Raw genomic sequence first — 23,372 nt, 5'->3', positions numbered from 1 at the left:
TGCAGTACGCGGGCCCCTCACTGCCGCGGCCTCTCCCGTTGCGGAGCACAGGCTCTGGACGCACAGGCCCAGCGGCCATGGCTCACGGGCCCAGCCGCTCCGCGGCACGCGGGATCCTCCCGGACCAGGGCACGAACCCGCGTCCCCTGCATCGGGAGGCGGACCCCCAACCACTGCACCACCAGGGAAGCCCTTCTCCTCTTCTTTGAAATGATACTTCAGTTTGGTGTTATAAGCATCAGGGCTATGGGTATGAGCAGAAATGTTCCCCTCAGAGTGAGCTCCAACGTCTTGTGAAGCTGCACCACCTGCAGTGAGAGTTGATCTGTAGCTGGAGATATCTATATTGTGTCAGGCCTGATAGACAGACGGTTCCAAGCATAAAATCTATCACACAGGTGGGACTTATTCACAGCAACCAAGAATGAAAGAAAACCACAAGCGAGTCAGTATTTCTGGGCGCAGATTCTGACAAGGCTTATACTAGAGATCTGCAGTTAGGAGGGGATTAGAGGTATATAGTCCTTACAACCCAACTCCATAGCCCCCGGCTCCTTCCTGCACTTCCTTTCCAAGTTCCTCTTCTATTGTGTCATTAAAAACTGTCCTAGGTAGACACTCCTATTTTCCATTTTTTAGATCACCTTTCCATACATGAAGTGGTTGGTGGGAATGGGAATCTCCCCCTATACTTTACTTATTTAATCCTCATAACAATAATTATATGAGACAGGTTATCTGCACTTTCTAGATGAGAAATACAAGGTTCCAAAAGGGTTGGGACAGGCCCATTTTCAAATATTACATAAGTAGTTAAGTCAACCTACGCCTTTAACCACTGCAACGAGATCGAAAGCCTGTGAGGGGGACGCAGCACAAGGAGGCCAGCTCTAAGAGCCTGGTAATCGTTGCACCCTCTAATTTTCATGTATTTCTTACTCTGAGGAAGTGGACCCCAGAAAGGCCGGATAATAGCCTGCACCATGGGTTCATTTTTCTCATGAAGTCCCAGAGATCATCATTTGTCCCTGTTCACGCTGTCCTGCTCAGCCATTGATACTGATATCCAGCCACCCATAGACTCAGGCCTCTCCTGCTACTGAATCCGGGGAAGACAGGCCAGGCTGGCCAATGCCCTCAGTGGGCAGATGCTGGAATGCATCTTCCATGGCAGTCATATGGCATGGTGTGAGCACCCAGTGCACCTTCTCTCCCTTACTTCTTGTCCCTTTCCCCATGCAGTTGTTTCTGATCAGATTCTTGATCCTCATCATTCCCAACCAGAAATGAACACCCATGCAACTCCAAGGGCCTCTGATTTGAACTCTCTGCTAATCTGGACAGCCAGTCCTAGGACCAGGATGCGCCCACCCACTTCTAAGTACAGAAGCCGACCACAGTGTCCAGACGCTGGGTGCCTCCACATACTTGGCAGATACTCAATGAACGTCCATTATTACTATTACTGGCAGTAGTATTCAGATTCTTAAGTTTGGCATGTGATTATTCCAGGTGATAACCGAGACCTACCAACTTAGCCACAGGATTCCACAGATCTATGGAAATGGTGGGGGAAGGGAATGGGTGATCAAGTAACATCTGGAAAAACCACTGCCTCATGGATTTTGATGGTCATTAGGTCCTATGTCACTGACCAGGAGATCCACCACAATTACAGGGAGGCTCTTCTAAGCCAAGGATCACACCTGCCTCACCTTCTCTTGGTCAATGGTGCCTTCCAAGGTTTTGGAGCCTAATAGCATCTGGATCATTAACACTTGCTATTCCAAGTGGTATGACTTTACCAGAAACCACAAGTGTGCAGTGTGAAGGCTCTGATTTCACAGCCCAACCCTTTGGAGGGATATCGTGATAGTTTTCTCCATTGGTTTTGTGAAAGACTTATAGGAATGATTCTAGCTGTGGTGCTGGACCCAGGCTATGGCTGGGACACATTATAGAGGAAGAACCTGGAAGCTTGAACCTGTGGACTTAACCTTCTACTCGGTGTAACAATAAGCTCTTTTGGGAAATTGACAGGAAAAAGCCAATAAATAATCTGTCACACAAACCTGTCCACCATCATGAATCCTGGTTAATGATGAAATGATCATATAGCCATCTAAGCCAAAGACCAAAAAGTCATTCTACATTCTTCCTTTTCTTTTTCTCCATTCATCTAAGCAGTCACTAAGTCCTCTTAGTTTCACCATATTAACATTTTTTCAACTCACTGCCATGGCCTTAGTTCAAGCCTTCGATATTACTCAGCAGCTTCAATTATCTCCTGTCAACTGTCCTAAGCCTTCCATCCAGCCACCAAAGCTGATCATGTCACTCTCATTTTTAAAGTAACTTTCACATCTCCCATGGCCCAGAGTATCCAAACTCCTTAGCACAGAGAGAAGCTGCTCCCAAATCCCCCTCCCAAGCTCTATCCGCTGCCAAATTCTCCAGCCTCATTTCTCACCACTCCCCACATGTACTCTACGAGTCAGTATAAGCTGGGATATACTGTAGTAACAAACAACTTCCCAAACCTCTGTGGCTTAACATACCAGAAATTTATTTCTTAATCATGCAAAGACCACTGTGGGACCATATCCTCACAAAGGAGATGAGAAGTATAATCTTGCATGTGCTCAGGAAAGAAAAGAGAACCAGAAACTGTTGAACAGTAGTAATGTCCAACTTGTGCTGTGGCCTCCTTAACATACCCTGCCCTGTGAGGCCTCTGTGCCTTTGCATTTGCTGTTCCCACCCTCTGGAATGCCTCTCTCCTTCCTCCTTTCCCATCTCTTTCTGCCTTTCTTTCTCTGCCAACATCTCCTGGGAAACTCTCCTACTTGGTTTTTGGAACCCAGACTTTGTCTCCTCCATGAAGCCTTCCCTGACAGCCCTCAGGCCCAAGGATGAATGGTTTGCGCCCTCTTCAGTGCCACAACATTCTTAGAATATGGACAAGTTATTGACTTCCCATGTTGACATGGTTTGTTGATCTGTTCTTCCTGCTTCCCAAGATCCTAACAGAGTCCCTGGCAGTGGCAGTTGGCCATTAAGTGTGTATAGAACGACATTGAGTGAGTGAATGTGGCCCTTACTGGGGAGGGCTCAGGTCTTTCTCGTGGACCCCATCCCCATTAGACTTTCCAGGTCCAAGCAGGTTGGACGCAGCGGTCCATGTCAGAGCTGGTGTCCTCATGTCTCTCTAAACCCTCCACCTGTAAGTCAGAAGGGCCTGTTATCTTCCTTGGGCCTAGCAAGCACTGCTAGGAGCAAACAAAAGGTTAGGTTAATTCTTTGGATTTCTATGAATATTCTTCCCACTCATTCTTGAGGCCAGGCCCAGGGTTAACAGAAGAGGGAAATAATACTAAGAGGGTAGGAGCTTTGGAAAAAGGAAGAAAAGGTGAAAAGTAGCTTAGGTCACCCAGGGGGTAAAGGCATTTCTGCCCTTTCCCTCTTAGGCATAATCACCATACATTATGTCAACCTCTGCGCAGTGAGACTCCCATTGACCACTTACCCCCAGGACCCTGAGAGAAAGAGATACTACATCAGTTCTTTCCTGGAGAAAAGGGAGCCCTTCTACACTGTTGGTGGGAATGTAAATTGGTACAGCCACTATGGAAAACAGTATGGAGGTTCCTTAAAAAACTAAAAATGGAGATACCATATGACCCAGCAATCCCACTCCTAGACATATACCCGAAGAAAACCATAATTCGAAATGATACATGTACCCCAATGTTCATTGCAGCACTATTTACAATAGCCAAAACATGGAAGCAACCTAAATGTCTATTAACAGAGAAGAGGATAAAGATGACATGGTACATATATACAATGAACTATCACTCAGCCATAAAAAAGAACAAAATAATGCCATTTGCAGCAACACGGATGGACCTAGAGATTGTCATACTGAGTGAAGTAAGTCAGACACAGAAAGACAAATATCATATGACATCGCTTATATGTGGAATATTTTTAAAAAAGGGTACAAATTAACTTATTTACAAAACATAAGTAGAGTAACAGATGTAGAAAACAAACCTATGATTACCAGGGGATAAGGCAGGGGAGGGGTAAGGGAGAATGGGATTGACATATACATACTACTGTATATAAAATAGATAACTAATAAGAACCTACTGTATAGCACAGGAAACTCTACTCAATACTCTGTAATAGCCTATATGGGAAAAACCTTAAAAAAAAGAGTGGATATATGTATATGTACAACTGATTCACTTTGCCGTACACCTGAAACGAACAAAACATTGTAAATCAACTATACTCCAATAAAAATTAAAAAAAAATTCTACTTTCCTTCAATTGCGTCCTGGACTTTCCCACTAACGTGGGCTGCTTCCACTGGCCTCTACTTCTTCTAGTAGGGCTCAACCAACTAGATCTCAACAACCCCATTCTGTAAACTTAGTCTCAAACCACCTGGCTTCCTCTTTCCTGTCCTTGAAAACTAATTTTCCAACTAATATTCCAGTCTTTTCTCTTTTTTAACATCTTTATTGGAGTATAATTGCTTTACAATGATGTGTTAGTTTCTGCTTTGTAACAAAGTGAATCAGCTATACATATACATATATACCCATATCTCCTCTCTCTTGCGTCTCCCTCCCACCCTCTCTATCCCACCCTTCTAGGTGGTCACAACGCATGAAGCTGATCTCCCAGTGCTATGCAGCTGCTTCCCACTAGCTATTTTACATTTGGTAGTATGTATTCTCTGGAGATCCAGTTTACGGGCAAGGCCATACTAACTCAGCATTCTTGGTGAACTATAATGATAGTAATTGGTATTTCCTTCTTACTATTATCTTCCTGATAGCCTGTGCATCTAGGATATTTTTCCCCTCATCTTCCTTCTCTGTCATCAAAACTCATTTTGCTGTTCTCATTTCATGTACTTAACAGCTCAGAGTGAGTTAGTGTGGCATCTGTGCTTTCCCCCTGGCTCGCTGTGTCTTCTCAATTAGTATCCACAGTAGGTTTAATTGGGATAATATTTATCTCTGCTTCTTGCTCATTAATAAAGATATCACAGCAAAGCAGACTCCTGTGACAGCCCTCCTAAGCCATATCCAGGTGTATGAATGTGAGAAGAGGGCCATTTGATTATTTGTGTGATAACTGACATAATAATGTGTTCATAACCTTTTCCCCGAGGCTCAGCAACCTCTTCAGAAGCAACTGTCATACAGTTATTAGCTACTTTCAAAACCACATTTTTTTAATCAATAAAGCACTTAAAAGATCTTTAAAAAATATTTCCTTCACTGTTCCACCCTCTCCACATCTTCTCATTGATCCAGAGCCCCTAAAATGGAAAAATATGAAAACAAGGTCAAAGGTACAGAGCAGGAAGAAGAGAAAAGGAATGGTGAGCAAGCCTTCTGTGGGGTCACCAGTGGCTCCCTGACATGGGTTGGAACATATCTTGTTTGCCCTGCCTTGAAAGGTGACTGTTGGGGTGTTTTTGGTTACCTACTGATTTTCTCATCTAAACCAACTGGAATACATGTTTGAGCAGGGAGATTTCATAAACCAATTTAGAGCCCTCTATCTGCAATATTTACTGTGAACTCTTCAGTTATTAATTCCAGAGCTCAAGGGTATTTAGACAATGCAAAAAATTCTTGTATGTGAAATATCTCAGTAGGGTCACTGAACATGATTGTTATACATTACCAGTGTAACTGGTGATAAGAACATAAACTGTTCTCCTACAGAGATGTCCCACATAAACTGTTCTCCTACAGAGATGTCCCTAAGACATCTGTAAAAAGGGTAAAAGTGACACAGAATATACTTGGGAGGGGGACACAGGTATTAGTAATAGTAACTTACAGTTGGTTACATGGAGGCTCTTAATTAGGGAGGTGTCAGAGGTTTTTCAAACACCCCAAAGATTTGCATCCAATTGATCAGGGGCTGAATCCACACATGTGTATTTTGAAAAAGCTCTCCTTGTGTACCTCTTCCTTTGGAGAAGCACCCATAACACCTCATGGTTTTCAAAGCTCTTTTCCATCCTACACAACCGCTTGATGAGACTGCCTCCACATTGTCAGGTTCAAGGTCATTTTTCTTATCTTATCACTTGGCCTCTCAGTTGACCACTCACCCCTTCTGGTCAGACACTCCCTTCTTTTCTTGCCTTCAGGGACACCACATTCTTCTGCTTTTCCTCTGAACTCAGTGACTATTGTTTCTGTCTCTTTTGCTGGACCCTCTTCCTCACCATCATCTAAATGTTGAAGAGCCCCAGGGCTCAGTCTTTGCATATCTTCTCTCCTTAGGTGACTCATCCAGTCCCATGGCTTCAAATACCTCTTCTACATTGCAAATTCCTCATTTCTATCTCCATCTCCTATCTCCTCCTGCATTTTGGACCCCTATATCCAACTGCCTGGCTAACATTTCTCCTTGGATATTTAAAGGACATTGCAAACCTAAAGTGTCTTAAAAAAAAAAAAAAGAATTCTTGATCCCTCCAAATCTGCTCTTTTCCTAGGCTTCCCCATTTCACTCAACCAGCTACTCAAGCCAAAAATCTGACCTAACCTTTATTCTTCTTTTCCCCACATATCCAATCCATCAGCAAGACTCATAGCCCAGAAGTGTCCTTTCCTCTCCATCTCTCTCTTATCGCTCAGGGCCAATTCACCATCATCTTCTACCTGGACTCATGCAACAGCCTCCTAACTGGTTGTCTTCTTTCCACTTGGTTTTCACTTTCCTCACAGTGACCAGAGAAATCTTTTTAAAACAAAAATCAAATCATGACATCCCCCTCTCATGAAAACATTCCTATGGCTTCCTATCTCTCTTAGAATAAAATCTCAATTTATTACTGGGTTTACAAAGATCTGCAGGACCTGGCCCCTGGCTCCCTCACCCCTTCACTCACCATATTCCAGGCATGCTGCCCTTCTTTTGGTTTCTCGAACACTCCAAGTTTATTCCTGTAATAGGACCTTTGAACTACATGTGTCTTCTACTGATTGACCTTCCCCTTCACCTTTGCATGGCTGGTTCCTTCTTGTCATTCTGATCCCAGCTTAAATGTTACTTCTTCAGAGATGCCTGCTCTGACTGCCCCCACTCCCAGTCTAAAGCAAATGCCCAGTCCCTTCTTCCACACTTCCATGTTTGTTCATCTGCATACTATTTACCCCCTATTTATTATTTTTTCATTTATGTATGTACCTTAGAATGAGAGGAGAGACCTTGTCTCATGCTCATTTGAAATATCCCCAGCCCTAGATAATTGTTGAATGAATGAACCAATTTAACTTAACTGTAACAACCTGGCTGTGAAGGAGGCTTGATCATCCTCTTCTACAGATGAGAAAAATGTCATGCGTTTGGGCCAGATGACTTGCCCAAGATCCCACAGCTAGATCAGTGGCAGGTCAAGTCTTTCAAGTCTTACTCCAGCCCTCTTTTCTGCATATGTTGAGTCTGCCTCTACATGGGGAATTCCACCTTGCAAAAATGTCCTCATCTTCCTTTAAAAATTAAATGTCCGGGGAATTCCCTGGTGGTCCAGTGGTTAGGACTCCACGCTTCCATTGCAGGGGGCGCAGGTTCGACTCCAGTTCAGGGAGCTAGGATCCCCAAGCTGCTTGGTGCGGCCAAAAAAAAAAAAGTTAAATGTCCTGCACATCAATGCAAAATAAAAATGGTGTGCAGACTGTGGATCTCAGTGAAACGAAAAGCGACCTTTGTTGGAGTCCTAAGGGTCGGTGGATTTCTTCTGACCAAATGTGATGTAACCTCCAGGAAGGGAACGTAGTAGAGCACAGAACAATTACATTGGGGCTGTGTGTGTGTGTGTGTGTGTGTGTGTGTGTGTGTGTGTGTGTGTGGTGTGAATGAGTATGTGCACACACCACTCCTCATCTGCAGCTTCTTTGTGCTTGTACTGAACCAAGGCTCCTAGGATGATTCACAGTCACCAGTATGCATTCCTTGAACTGAACCTGCAGCACCTCCTTCATCAATCACTGCTCACCTAGGAAACAAGCCCAAGGAGAAAGCCTGAATGCACCACAGGGCAGAGCCTGTAGGTACCCCATGATTAGAAAAATGGGAATGTCAATTAGTTTTCAAGTTGTGAAGAAAGTCTTCAGGTTCTGTCTTTGGTAGGTGATCACCTGGCCATTCTTTTTCCAGTTGAACCAGTTGAAGTACATGCATTGACAATTGGCAGCATTTACCCCAGCCTGAGTGTCTCAGAAAATGTGTAGGAAATTGTCCCCATAGCAACGAGGAGATGGCAGTTCAAGTCTGCTGTTCCTGCTGGGTCACAGAATGCAGCAGGTGAGTTCTTCTTCTTCAGACCAAAGCTCTCCTTTATAAGGAAATGTTCTTAAGCATACCTTAACCTCCACGTAGCTTCCAGATCTGCCAGTTCAGAAAACACAGCCAGGTCCTCACAGCCATATTTCTAAACTCTTCCATAGACATCCAAGGAGCAAAAGAGGTTTGAAATCTGCTCACTCCTGATGGCTTTTCTTAACCCTCTGATTACTCTGGGCTCTCTGGTCTGTTCTGTTTGCCAGCTAATTGCAAGTGTTAGCACGTGGACTTGAAACCCCAGCTGCTACCCTCCATTTCCTTTGGTCTCCATGCTTGAGCCATGGAGAATAGCTGGCTATGAATAGCTATAAGGATTAGCAAACCCCTGTTGTTCTGGGGACTCTACCCTGAGTGGAAAAAACTGACTGAGGAACAGAGGAAGTTAGCTGGAGGTTCTACCAGCTGTATGACACTGAACAAATCCCTTAATCTCTCTGAGTTTTAGCTTCCTCGTTTCTAAAACAGGATTTACACATTAGAGGATTGTTGAAAGGATTTAGTACAAAAAGTAGAGAAAGCACCTAGTGCAGTGCCTGGCCAGTGTTAGCCCTCCATAAACTCTGGTTCTCTTCCCCTTGATACTCCACTCCTAAGACCACACCTTCCTCAGGAGGACAGACTTTCTAGACAGAGGCAAAGAATTTCGGGAGGAGAGAGCTTCCTTGATGGGCAGGGAGGGAGAGAAGAGGGATGGTGGACACCAAAGGATGTTGTTCTTTGCAGTGGAGTTGTGCGGCATGTGCTGGGTGACATCCAGCCAGAAAAAAACCCATGAACATGTTTTGGGATATTTGGTAGAAATCTTCCAGTTGGTTTTTTAAAGGCTGCTGAATAGCACTTTCTTGGTTAACTGACATTTTCTTTAATCCTGTATTGCATATGAGTTCCACCAGAGCTGTGCAAACAAGGTTTGAAATCCAGGGGCACAGGAGGACACTGAATAAGACTGATGAGGAGGGGCTTCCCTGGTGGCGCAGTGGTTGAGAGTCCGCCTGACGATGCAGGGGACACGGGTTCGTGCCCCGGTCAGGGAAGATCCCACATGCTGCGGAGCGGCTGGGCCCATGAGCCATGGCCGCTGGGCCTGCATATCCGGAGTCTGTGCTCCGCAATGAGAGAGGCCACAACAGTGAGAGGCCCGCGTACCACAAAAAAAAAAAAAAAAAAAAAAAAGATAGCGAGCAAGAAGAAGAACACAAATTACCTGTATCAGGAATAAAACAGGGACATCACTACAGCTGGTAAAAGGATAATAAGGTAATTTTATGAACAATTTTATATCACTATATAAATTTGACAATTTAGATTAAATGGATAAATTCCTTGTGTAATATTTTCTAAAACTGACACAGGAAGAAATTTTTAAAAAATGGAATATCTCCTATATTAAGGAAATTGAATTTGCAACTACAAACCTTTCCACTAAGAAAATTCCAGGCCCAGATGATTTCACTGGTAGATTCTATCCATATTACTAACATTAAACAAAATCCATCAAAAAATAGAGAGGAGAAAACACTTCCCAATTCATTTTGTGGGACCTCCATGATACTGATACAAAAATCCAATAAAGATATTGTAAGAAAAGGAAATTACAAGATCAATAATCCTCATGAACACAGATGCAAAAATGCATACAGTAAAATATTAGAAAATAGAATCTAGCAATATATGAAAAAGATACATAATGACCAAGGGGTATATCCCAGGATATCAATTCATGCTCATCAGAATGACTGAAATTAATAAGACTGAAAATGCTAAGCATTAATGAGGATATGGAGAACTGAAGCTGTCATATATTGTTCTGACAACTTTTTATAAAGGTAACATAAGTACCATATGATCCAGTCATTCCATTACTAAGTATTTACTAGGAAAAATAACATGTCTGCAAAAATTTATGCACGAATTTTTATAGTAGCTTTATTCATAATTGCCCCAAACAGGAAACAGTGCAAATATCTATCAAGAGGTGAAAAGATAAATAAATTGTAATATATCCAGTTAATTACTCAGCAATAAAAAGGTACAAACTACTGATTTCAAGCAATGGCATGAATGAATCTCAAAAACATGAGGCCAAGTGAAAAAAGCCAGATAAACCAAGGATGTGCTGTATGATTCTATTTACAGGAAAATTATGAGGAGGTAAAACTAATCTGTGATAGTAGAAATCAAGGAGTGGTTGTGTCAGAGGGCAGGGACTGTTTATAAAGGGGGCTGAGGGAACTTCCTGGAGGGTGATAGAAATCTTTAATGTCTTGATTGGAATGTTGATTACATGGATGTATTAATTTGTCAAAAGTCAATGAATCATACACTTAGTATTTGTGCATTTCCCTCTAGGCAAATTTTACTTTAGTTTTAAAAGAATAAGAAAAATGAATCACAAAACCAAACCAAAACAACCCAGCAAGCAATTTTCTCCAACTGAAAAATATCTTAAAAATTTACCCAAAGGAGTTGAAAACTTATGTCCACACAAAAACATGCACACAGTTGTTTGTAGGAAACTTATTCATAATTGCCAATACTTGGAAGCAACCAAGATGTCCTTCAGTAATGGACAAATAATCTGTGGTACATCCAGACAATGGAATATTATTCAGTGCTAAAAAAAAAATGAGCTATCAATCCATGAAAAGACACAGAGATACCTTAAAGGTATATTGCTAAGTGAAAGAAGCCAATCTGAAAAGGCTACACTTCATATGACTCCAAATATATGACATTCTGGAAAAGGCAAAACTGTGGAAACAGTTTAAAAAAAATCAGTGGTTGCCAGGGGTTTAAAGAGAGGGAGGGGTGACTAGATGTAATACAGGGGATTTTTAGGGTATCGAGACTATTCTGTATGATACTAAATGGGTGGATACATGTCATTATACATTTGTCTAAACCCACAGAATGTACAACACCAAGAGTGAATCCTAAATAAACTGTAGACTCTGGGTGATAAGGGTGTGTCACGTTAGGTTCACCAGTTACAAGGGTACCACCCTGGCAGGGGATGTTGATAACGGGGGAAGCTATGCACGTGTTGGAGTGGGGGGCATGTGGGAACTCTCTGCACCTTTCTCTTAATTTTGCTGTGAACCTAAAACTGCTCTAAAACAAATACATTTAAAAAAAAAATAAGAGAAAAAAAAAGAGCAGAAGTAATCTCTAGGTGGATCAATATAACGTAAAACATAGGAATTCAGCTTTCTGTCTGTTGTGTTAAGTGCAGATGATACAATGAACAGTATAGCACAGACTGCCCACAGGGAATGTTCAGTCTGGTGGAGAAAGACTAAAATTGATTATGCAAATAATGGTGGGCAAGTTGGACCAGTGCTGTAAGAGACAAGCTCAGGAGGTGTAAGATTAGAAGTGGAGCACCTAGGGACTTCCCTGGTGGTCCAATGGGTAAGACTCCACATTCCCAATGCAGGGGGACCAGGTTCGATCCCTGGTGGGGGAACTAGATCCCACATGCATGCCTCAACTAAGAAGCCCGCATGCCGCAACTAAAGATCCCGCACGGTGCAACAAAGATCCCACATGCCACAACTAAGACTCGGTGCAGCATACATACATACATACATACATACATACATAAAGTGGAGCACCTAACCTAGTTTGAGGACCAGGGAAAGATTCCTGAGGAAGTGACACTTACGCCCTAGGGAGATGTGTTAGCAATGCAAAGAACCAGAAGAGGACTCCAGCCAGAGAGAGCTGCATATGAGCAGACCCCAGGTGGTAAGGAATGTGGCCAGTGTGCCCTGAGCACAGACAAGAAAGAGAGAGTGTCAGGAGATGGGGCAGGACAGCAGGGCCTCCTCTCAGAGCCTTATGTTAAAGATGTGGTGTTTTATCTTAAAAGCAGTGGGGAGTTGCTGAAGGGGAGAAGCATGGCAGCAACATGGTCAATTTTGTCCTTTTAAAAGACTACCGTGGGTGCAGCATGGAAAATGGTCTATCCCAGCACTATCCATTAGAAATAACAAGAGCCACAAATGCAAGTCACATATGTAATTTAAAATTTTCTAGCAGCCACATTTTAAAAATGTAAAAAATTTTAAACCCAGGAATAATCTTAATAATATATTTTAACTCAACAATCCCAAATTATTATCATCTCAACATGAAGGAATGTAAACAATTACTAGCGAGCTAGCTTTACATACTTTTTTTTTTTTTCTCTCTAAGTCTTCAAAATTCAGCACGTACTTACAGCACATCTCAATTCAGGCTGGCCACATTTTCAAGCGCTCAGTAGCTACATGTGACTAATGGCTACTGTAATGGAAAGTGCAAGTATAGGCTGAGGCAGAGCTGGTTAAGGGACTTCAGCAATTTTAAGGCAAGAGAAGGTGGTGACTTGAAACAGGGTGAGTAGCAGGGGTTGATTTGAGAGAAAATTTTTAGAAGGAACACGAGTGCTTGGTGACTGGTTATCAAAGTCTCAAATGAACTCCTTTCTCTAGTAGTCAGTCCCTGCCTTACTTAACCCATTTGATGTAGTTGATCATTTCCTCCTTGAAACATTTCCATCAATTGACTTCAAGCACATCACACTCTCCCACTTTTCCTTCTACCTCACTGACTCCTTCTTCTCAGCCTCCCTTGTTCTTTCTTCTTCATCTCTCTGCCCTTTAACACAGCAGGGCTCCAGGGCTCAGGCCTGTACCAGTTCTCCTCTCTATCCATATCCATCCACTGCCCTGGTGATCCCATCTAGTCCTGTGACCTTAAACACCATCTACATGCTGGTGACTCCCACATGTGTATCTCCAGCCCAGATCCCTTCCCTGAACTCCAGATCTATAAATCTCTCATAACTCATGTCCAGTTTTGTTGGCACTTTCTTCCTTCAAAATCAACCTCTATACTCAATACTCTGTAATGATCTATATGGGAAAAAAATCTCAGAAAGAGTAGATATATGTATATGTATAACTGATTCATTTTGCTATACAGCAGAAACTAACACAACATTGTAAATCAACTATACTCCAATAAAAATTAATTAAAAAAAAACTTTAGTGTTCTCTGTTCTACTGCTATCAGCCTAGTCTAGGCTCTTGGAATGTATCAGTGAGCAAAACAATGACCCTTGCCCTCAAAGACCTTACATTCTAGTGGGAGGGGGGACAATAAACAATAACATAATAAATAATTAAATTATACAGTATGTTAGAAGTCGATTAGGACCAGGGGAAAAGATAGAGCAGGAAAAAGTAGAAAAGGGGAAAGCAGGGGGTGGGAGTGCTGGTTGCAGTTTTAAGTAGAGTAGTCACAGTGGAGGAGGGGCAGAATCTAACTTTCACCTTATAGAAGCTTCTTTCTGACTTCAGTGTTGAGAATGGAATGAAGGTGGTCAAGGGTTAGCCATGGAGGAGGTGAGAAGTGGTCAGTTTCTGCTTCTCTTTTGAAAGTAGAGCCTAAAGGATGTCCTGATGTTTCCCTCATTACCTGTGAGAGCTGAGAGAAATTCTCTCTAGAGGGTTATGTTTCTCCCTCTATTACCAGTCAACATTTTAAACACTTTCCAGAAAGAGAGAATTTTCTTCAGTTCACAAGATTATTCCTAATAAAATGAACAACATCACGCCAGGATGCTGGGCTGTTGGCCAAGCTCACTTGAGCTAAATAATAGGTGTCAAATCTGTGCCTCAGTAAAGCAGCCCCCATCTCCACGTGACTCCTGCATGGGCAATGCTGCAAGTGTTCAGGAGGGGAGCTAGAATTAAGGGCAGAGTTCTGAAAGCAAACTGCCTGGGTTCAGATACCAACATGGACACTTACTACATGTGTAACCTTGGACAAGGGAATTTCAACAGCAGTTTAAATTATGGGTAATAGTCTGTTCCTCCTAGGGTTATATGCATAATGCGTACACGCTAATGATCCCACATTTGCAGTCCGGGCACATTCTCAGATGTGCCCAAAACCAGCCAGGAGGGACAGCAAGCTCTAGAAACCCTCTAACGCCTGCCTGCAGGCTCCATCTCCTCCTCGTATCAGTGTGGCAAGTGCCCCTCCCAGCCAGTGCTCAACAGCACCACTTAGGGGTAGCCTGGCACTTCCCCAGCACAGCATGGAGATGCAGAGTCCGGGCATCCTCTCCTCGCAGATCTCCCAGGCAATGGGCACCTTCGCATTCTGTGTGAGAAAAACTTCAGGAGGTCAAATGATCCTGTAGAGTCAGGGATCCCTAGGTACATAGGGATGTAATCTGTAAATACTCCCACAGGAATGTGGGGACTTTTTTCCCTTTTAGAGGGTCTCCGTGAATCCAGACCTGCTCAGGAATGACAGTCACAGTAGTGAGTGAACCGGAGAGCAGAAGACGATGCATTCTTTGTGGAGATAAAGTGGTGACGTGAGAGGTGCCCAAGAATATTTTTCACACCAAATGTGTGAAAATAGCTGAAATGTCAACACTGTATTTCGTTAACATCTGTTTTTCTTCATCTGATATCTCCCTTTTATTTTGTTATTTTAAGTATTCCTTATGTTTCAGGATAATTTCCCTTCGCAGTGTAAGCAAATGCCTGGGAAAAAATATTTAAAAATGACTTTTAGTCATTTGGAGCAGCAAAAGCAAAAGTAGCAACTGAATCGAAGCCAGCTTAAAATTAAATTGCTGGTGCTTGCCTGCAGTTTAGATAAACAAATGTAATGTAAACCTTGCACTATTATTAGGAATGAATGGGGACGCCTGTGATCTAGAAATGTAAGAGGAGGAAGAGTGGTGGAGATGGGGGCTCTTCCACATGACGGGTGCTGGCATGGCTCCTAAATCAACTGCAACCCTCCTCAGGACCCAGTAATGCAAGGTTTCTCCTCTGTCACTGTTATATAACAGGACTACACATGGGTGTGTGCAAGCATGAGCTCACACATCCAGACACTGCAAACACACACCAACGTGATATGCGTGCACACACGCACACCCCTATGTGGCACAGGAGCACAGTATACATCCCCACTTACACACACCCCTATACAACACATAGGCTCCACAAATATAGCTCACAAAACACACGTGAACTTGTGAACACCTCATGAACATGTGTGCATCACCCACATGCTAAAACCACACAGCACATGAGCAACACCCACCCACATCAAGCATGTGTAACACATAGCTGCAACACACAGACTTTCCTCTTGGTCCTCACAGGTCACAGTCTCAATATGTTGATAGAAGCAGCTCACTTGGGCAGGGAAAGTGTTGCCTAAACCATCTCAGCTTTGGTTTTGCCTCAACTTACAAGTCTCTAATAACCTAAAAGGCTGCTACAAATATCCCCAAATCATTACGATGGAGCTACATCAATACTTTATTCCCAGGAGAGTTGTGAAAACTTTTGAATTAAAATCAAGACAGTCTTTGGACTAGGGATGGGACAATGTGTTCTTTCTATAAAAAAACTGAACATAGTGTTAAGTGCTGATACAATGCAATTTATTTGAATGGTATGTGAGAGCAGATATGAGTGAAACTTGGGACAAGTGGTTTCAATGAAAAATTTTGCAGCTAGAAAAATCACCCCATGTATAAGACTTGGACTAGAATTTTCAATATACCCCTATGTATTTCATGGCTTTCAAAAATATACAAATGTATTATCTAGAATTTGGTTCAGCTGTCAAGTGACAGAAAATTCAAAATAGTAGTGACTTATACAAGACAAAGAGGAAAAATAATTCTCATGTAGATATAGGGCATCCATGCCTGGTATGAATGGCCCATAACCATCAAGGACCCAGGGTTCTTTTCTCTTATTGCCTCAACATCTTCAGCATTATGGCTTCCACTTCAGGATCCAAGATGGCTGTCCCAGCTCCAGCCATCATGCTTACATTCCAGCCAGCAAGAAGGAGGAAAGAGAAGAAAGCATGCTTCTTCTTTTCAAGGACACTTTCTGGAAGGTGCCATACAACACATCCACTTCTATCTCACTGGTCAGAATAGTTACTGTGACTACATCTAGCTGCAAGGGAGGCCTAGAAATATGCTATTTATTCTAGGTGGCCATGTGCTCAAATAAAATTGGAGGTTCCATTACTATTGAATAAAGAAAGAATGGATATTGGAAGATAGCTATTGGTTTCTGGCACACATTAAAAAACAAAAAAGCATAAAAATAGCCTCCATTCCAAGGTAATCACTGTTAACACTTTGATATATAGCATATATATGTAAATATATGTATACATATAATTTATTTTATAAAACTGAATTCATACAGTATACCCTGTTTTTTTGGTTTTGTGTTGTGAATATCTTTTTATGTCTATATGTCTTTTTAAAAGCTCAAAAGAAAAATTTAATCCACCTCCACCTATAAAATAACCATATTATACAAGTCATTTAAATCAATTATTCTTGCTTGAAGAATCATTCAGTTTGGGGTTCAGGGTAGGGTGTAAATCTATATCGAGTGAAAAGCCAGGAGAGTTTGAGAATCTATGAGAGGGTAGGTCCCTGGCTGAAGGAACTTTGGGGCTGCAGACATCCTGAGAATGCAGGTGTGAAGAGGACTCTTGGTGGGGACTCACCTCTGTGTACGTGGGACGAAAGTCTAGAGGAAGGGAAAGCAGGTCCCTGCTGGCTCCCTCCTCATCTCCAATCAAACACTCAACTGCTGCTGGCTGCAGAATTGAGCTCATTTGGGAAAATTATTTTATGAATTCTGCTGCTTATGATACTTAGGCTTTATTCCCTTAGCAACCTCTCCTAGGTTTCAGAATCCTTCTTAAAAGATGACGGGATTACAGTTCAGATAAGCATCCAGAGTGGTGACTTATCTTAGCAGCAACTCAGAGATTCCCGCTTGCTCTCATTGAATAGGCTGCTTTATCTACTTGGTGCCCACAAGTATGTCATAGAAAAACAGGCTGCTTTCTGCTCTCCACTCCCTGCTGTCTTCCTAAAGCATTGATTCAAACCAACTCTCTGCTCAGAATCCTCCCCTGGGTCCCCATTTCCTCTTGCACCAAATCCAAACTCCTCCACTTGACTTGCTGTGCACTCCAAAATATGTTCACTGGCCGGACTGATCTCCCCTCTCCAGGACACACACTGTACTGACGCCAATACCATCTAAGGTGCCTTCCTCAGAGCTGAGACATTGTTTAGGAAAGTGAGACTTTGAGGACCAAATGGACTCTCTTATAAGCTGCGTAACAGTGAATGTTAGTTAACCCCTTTGACCCTCTGCTTCCTGGTGTGTTAAGTGGGAATAATAAAAACAGTCCCATGGGGGCAAAGTGGGTAAAACTAGATCATGCATGTAAAGTGCCTTGCACTGGGTCTGGCCCCTGGCAAGGGCCTAAGTGATTGTGACTTTCCTCTCCCCGTCCCCTCTCAACCTTTTCTCTCAAAGTTTGTGTTCCAACTGGATGCCATTGCTGGCTGTGTTCCAACTGGATGCCATTGCTGGGGCTGGTCTGTACCTTGCTCCCTCTTGGCTGGGTTATTCCATTGCCCGGAGCCTACTGGCTTCCCTTGCAGCTGAGGCCCTAACCTCTGACCCCACCTGGCGAGGTCTGTGCCAGAATTTGAGAGTCATGACCTCCCAGCTCTGCCCAAAGGCTCTGCTGTCCTCATGTGCCAAACCCTCCTCAGGTAGATCATACAGACCTTGGCCAGAGAGTGAGGTTTTGACTCTCAGATGAGACTGCAGCCTGCCTCAGGTCCCATTCCCCTCCCAGAAACTTTTGTCTCCCCAGAAGATCTCTGTCCTCTCTTTTCCCTAATAAATGACAGGAAAACTCTACTGCAAAGCCATGTATGTACCTTCCTCAGGCTAGAAGCCAAAGTATACATTATCTTTCTTTTAAAAAAACAAACTTTATAAAAATATGATATACCTAAACAATCAAAACTAAAGTAAAAAAAGGGAAAATCGGAGAAATTTCCCTCAACTCGGACACACAAACAATTTTTGTGTGGAAACTTTGTGAGCTATATAAAAACAGCATTAAGTCCTAACAGACTGAGGTTAAGAACAGATAATTCAAATAAAAGAAAATTCAGATTGTTTAAAAAAAGAGAGACAAATGGCCAACCTTAGTGGTCATCAAATAAATATAATTTAAGTCATTAATGCGGTACCACTTATGCCCACTGAATTGAAATAATGTTTTAAAATAATAAAACCCAGTGCTACAAAAGCTGCAGGGAAACTGGTATGCTCACAGAGTGCTACTGGCATTGTAAACTATTACAGTCATTCTGAAACGCAATTTGCCTGAGCATTTCAAGAGCCATGAAAATGTTTCTGCCCTTTGGCTGACAATTTTCACGTCAAGATAATCACACAAATAAAAATAATTATGTGCATGAAAGTAATCTTTGTGGGGTTACCTACAATGGCACACATATAAACAACCTGAAAGTCTAACATTAGGAGAACTGGTCAATTAAATGTTGCTCTATGTCCTCAATGTAATATTGTGCAGCCAACAAAATGATAACTGTAAGGTCCCTTCCATTTGTCAACTCACCATTAGCTGATGTCCTCCTCCTCCTCCCCAAGTTTCACGAGGAATTTGAAGGCAATCCCTTGATTTCCTGGCTCCCCACTTAAAATTTACATGTATGGCCCCACCTGCATTCCTCATCCTTCCTGTCCCTGTCCCTTTCTCAGATTAATCTCTCCACCTGTCTTCAGACCCTCTCTGTCTTCTCTACCATCTCACTCCTTCAAATAGGTACTCTCTCTGAAATCAACCTTGGCCTCTCAGCCACCTCTTTCCCTTTCAAATCTCTTCCATTTTTAAAAGTAAACTCTCCCTTGAACTTACATCTCTGTCTAACCACTGCTCTATTACTCTCTTCCCCTCCAAGCCAAACTTCTTAAAGACATCACACTCCCCTTTCTCACCCCTCCTTTACAGCCTGTTCACTTTCTCCTGGCTGCCCGCCATTCCTGCCCTTTTACTGAAGTCACCAATAACTTCCTAGCTAAATTCAGCTAATACTTTTTCTTCCTTGACCTTACCTCATTTGACCTCTCTGGGTATAAGTTGACTCTCCTCCTTCTGAAACTCACTCTTCCTTTGATTTCCATACCCACTCTCTTTTCTCTGACTGAGGCTGGGTTTCCATGATAGGTCCTGCCTCTCTGACTCTTCTCAACTTCCTTTGTGGTGATCTCTTCCTCCATCCATGCTGTAGGGACCGCCCCTGGTCCTCTTCACTTAGGTTTATCAGTTCCCTTCAACTGGAGTCAGAGGAAGGGCATTCAGATTCACTTCCCAACCATGTGGAAGAGTCACTTCACCCCTTAATCCTCGGTTTGTCTTCTGTAAGATGAAGATAGTAATAGGGTCCACCCCATAGGGTACCTTAGCAAATGGCACACATTCAGTGAGTGGTAGCCTTATTAGTAGTAGTATATGGCACCTTAATCTGCTTTTCCAATCTAGATTCTCTGCTGAGTTTCAGAACAACCCCTCTATTTAACATCCTACTGGAGATCTGCGCTGGATGTCCTACCTCAAACTCAATATGTCCACAATTGCATTAGCCATTCTGCCCCTCTCCAATCCCATTCCTGTCCACACCTGAAAACTGGAAGTCATCCTTCATACCTCCTCTCCCTTTATCTGTGTCTGTCTACCATTCCACTTCCAGGAATGTCCCATAAAATACTCCAGGTTCATTTCCCAATCACAAGAATGGTGAAATGTTGAAATGGTGAATGCTGAAAACTCTGAAGTCCTAGAGGAGGTTACAGCTAAGATGGAAGGAGCTGGGTCCCTGATTGATCATGTGAAAGGCTGTCTACTGCTCAGGAAACCTGTTTTGGGTTCATGTAAGAGACAATCCTCTAGTATGTTATGCCACCAAGATTTGTAGAACTAACTTTTATAGCAGCTAGATATGCTTTAATATAATGTCCAAAACATGTGAAGGATCCATCAGCTTCTCCAGTCGCTGCCATCACTACCCACTGTTAAGCCTTCAGGATCTCCTGTACAGGTCACTGCAACAGCCTCTTAACAGGTTCACCTAACCTCATTCTTGCCCTTCTCTACTCCATTCATTGTATAGTTGTTGGTGGGGCCTCCATGGGTTGTAAGAGGGACCCAAATCTGATTATATCAACCACCTTGCTTAAGAACGTCTGTCACTGGCTCCCCATCACCTTCAGGATAAAATCTCACTTCCGCCATGACGTAGGAGGCCCTTCATGAGTTGCCCCAACCTATCTCATGTACCTATGTTCCTGCCCTCTTCATCTGACATGCCAGCCACAATCAACTGCCCACAGTCCCAGCGACCTGCACCAGCCTCACCTGACCTCATGCCTTTGCACATGCAGCTCCTTCTGCCTGGAACACTTGCATGCCTTTCTTACCTTCCATGACTGTTACTCATCCTTCAAGATTCAGCTTGGACATCATCTCCATCATCTCCTCTGAGAGGCCTTTCCTGATTCCTCTAGGTTGGGTGATAGCCTTCTCTCAAGTGTCCCCATTACTCCTGTGATCACCTCTTTTTATTAGTATGTACCACACTTTTCTCACAGAATCCATTTACTTGTTTCTGAGGACAGGCACCTATTGTGCCACCTTGATTTTCTAGCACAATGTTTAGCATGTAGTAGGCACTCAATAAGTGTTTACTGAATGAATGAATGGCTATGCAAAAGTATGAAAAATAATTATAATATAACATATAGAAATATTGACAACATACCCTTTATTACAAAGTGAAAACTTAAATTGTGCACTGTACATATAATACATGCATACTATGCAATATACCTACATCAAATATATATGCGTGTGGATAAATTTTGGAAATAGTCATTCACTAGACATGTATTGAGCACCTCCTCTGTGACAGATCATACTGATGAAAAGATTAATTAGAACTTGTCCATCCCCTCAAGAAGTTTACAATCTTGGGAGGGAAAAGCAATCCTGGTTAGCTGATGGGAATATGGATGAAAGTTTTTCTTTCAAAATTCCCTTTAATTTTTTTTACAATACATTTTAAAAGCAGCTTACAAAACAGAAAAAAAAGTCATCTATCAACTGCTGCTCATAGTGATTTTGAAGTTATAACCTCCATCATTTTGGATACATCTATCCAAGGTAAGGCCTCTTTGAGTTTTGGAGTCTACATACCTTTGCATACATTGAGTCCATGTTTGTTTTGCTTTCCCATGAGATTGTTGCTATCTTGTACACAATGTACTTGCTGGTGACCTGTGTGCCCTTGGACAACTCATTTCACCTCTCTGAACTTCACTTGTCACATCTGCAAAGAAAATAACCCCAAACTCCATGTAATTGTTTCAAAGAATAAAATGAGGTAATGAGTATGAACCCACTGTGTGAGCTTCAAAGCACTTTGAAAAAGTAGGGCACAGCAGATTAGAAGACTACCTCCTTGTTAATTTTCAAATATACCGATAGAACCAACTTATCATTCTCATATTCAGCTAGTAATCTAAATTGTAAGATTATACATACCTCCACAAAACTCAATAAAGTTATTTTCACTCTTTATGAACAAAAACGTGTCTTTAAACGTTATTATTTTTCCTGATGTGTTTCTCATGCAAAAAAAGAGGTGTTGCTCACCAACTGAATTAAAGAAAAAATTTCAACTGTACTGCACAATGTTCTGGATCATGTGGACATGTAATAATAATAATGTAGCCTGGTCCTTTTCTAAAGTTGGTGGGAATATCATGTGATGCTGACCTCCCAGGATAACAGCCCTCTGGAGTGATGACTGCTCACCTGGCATGAAGCAGGAGCATCCCTGATGTGTTTGGACATGCTGAGGAGGTAGGTACCTTGGACATTATGACCCATCATTGATGCTTTAGGGGGAGAGGAAACCATGGGGACAGGTGGAGGCAGAGAAAAGGAGACATTTTTAATAACATTTATCTGCCTCAGCATGTGTCCCCAGAAGATTACCTCCATCCAAGACCTTGGTTCTGGCCATACAATTTAGAGTATTCAATGCCCCTTGTGATTCCTGCCTCTTTCAGCAATGACCTTTCTTAGTAACGGCTTCATACATCTCACTAAGCACCTGCTCTCTTCCTGAGCTGTCAGCACAAGTATCTGTATACCAGCAAATAGACCTATACTTCCCAGTAGAAAACTGTATTTTTTATTTCTAAGAACCAAGTAGAGGGAGTGTGTGTGTGCGCATGAGTGTGTGTGTGTGTGTGTGTGTGTGTGTGTGTGTGTGTATGTAGATGCCCAGAGAGAGGCCAGAATTGCTGGTAAGGGTCTTTCCAACCCAGTTTTATAAGGTCTAGACAGTTTGGCTGACTTCAGCTCTGATTTTGTAAAATAGAATTGATTTGCAAAGATCTGGGCCAGGAGAGGGCACACCTGGGAAGTGGCTGTGAACTCAGAATAAGGGACAGGAAAAATACCTGAGAGCTACAGAAAAATAGAGGGTCCAGGGCAACCAGAATTTAGAGCTCCTTGATGGGGCTACTGAGTTCATCAGGGCTAAAAGGGAACCAAGCGTCAGCTTTCATCTTGGGACATAAAGAAGGTTCTTGTGAGCGTGGAAAATTAAAGGTCACAGAGGACTGGTCAGTGTCCTGAATCTGAAATTACACTAAGTGATTTGAAGCTGGATTGTTGCTAAAATTCCCTTATTGCAACTATTCCAAACTCCAATCTACAATTTTTAGGAGTTTCACTGCATGCTAAACTGACAATGAAATGGTATGATTGCTAAGATGAGTGTTCTCAACCCTGGCTTTCCATTAGAGTCTTTAGGAAATTTGGTGCCTGGTCCTCACTCCAGGACAAATGAATCAGAATCTCTGGGTGAGAGATCCAGGAGTCAGTAGTTTTAAAAAGCTTTCCAGGTAATTCTAATGTGCAGCAAGGGTTGGGAACCACTAGCTGAGCCTGAGGTGGGCAAGAGATAGCCAGGGGAGCAAGAGAAAGAGTTGTGGTTGAGAGGTTGTGATTCCTGGGCATAACCT

This window comes from Pseudorca crassidens, chromosome 13, assembly GCF_039906515.1.
Source record: "Pseudorca crassidens isolate mPseCra1 chromosome 13, mPseCra1.hap1, whole genome shotgun sequence".
Classification (NCBI taxonomy): Eukaryota; Metazoa; Chordata; class Mammalia; order Artiodactyla; family Delphinidae; genus Pseudorca; species Pseudorca crassidens.
The sequence above is the reverse complement of the archived record's forward strand: the minus strand, read 5'-3'. Positions refer to the sequence as shown.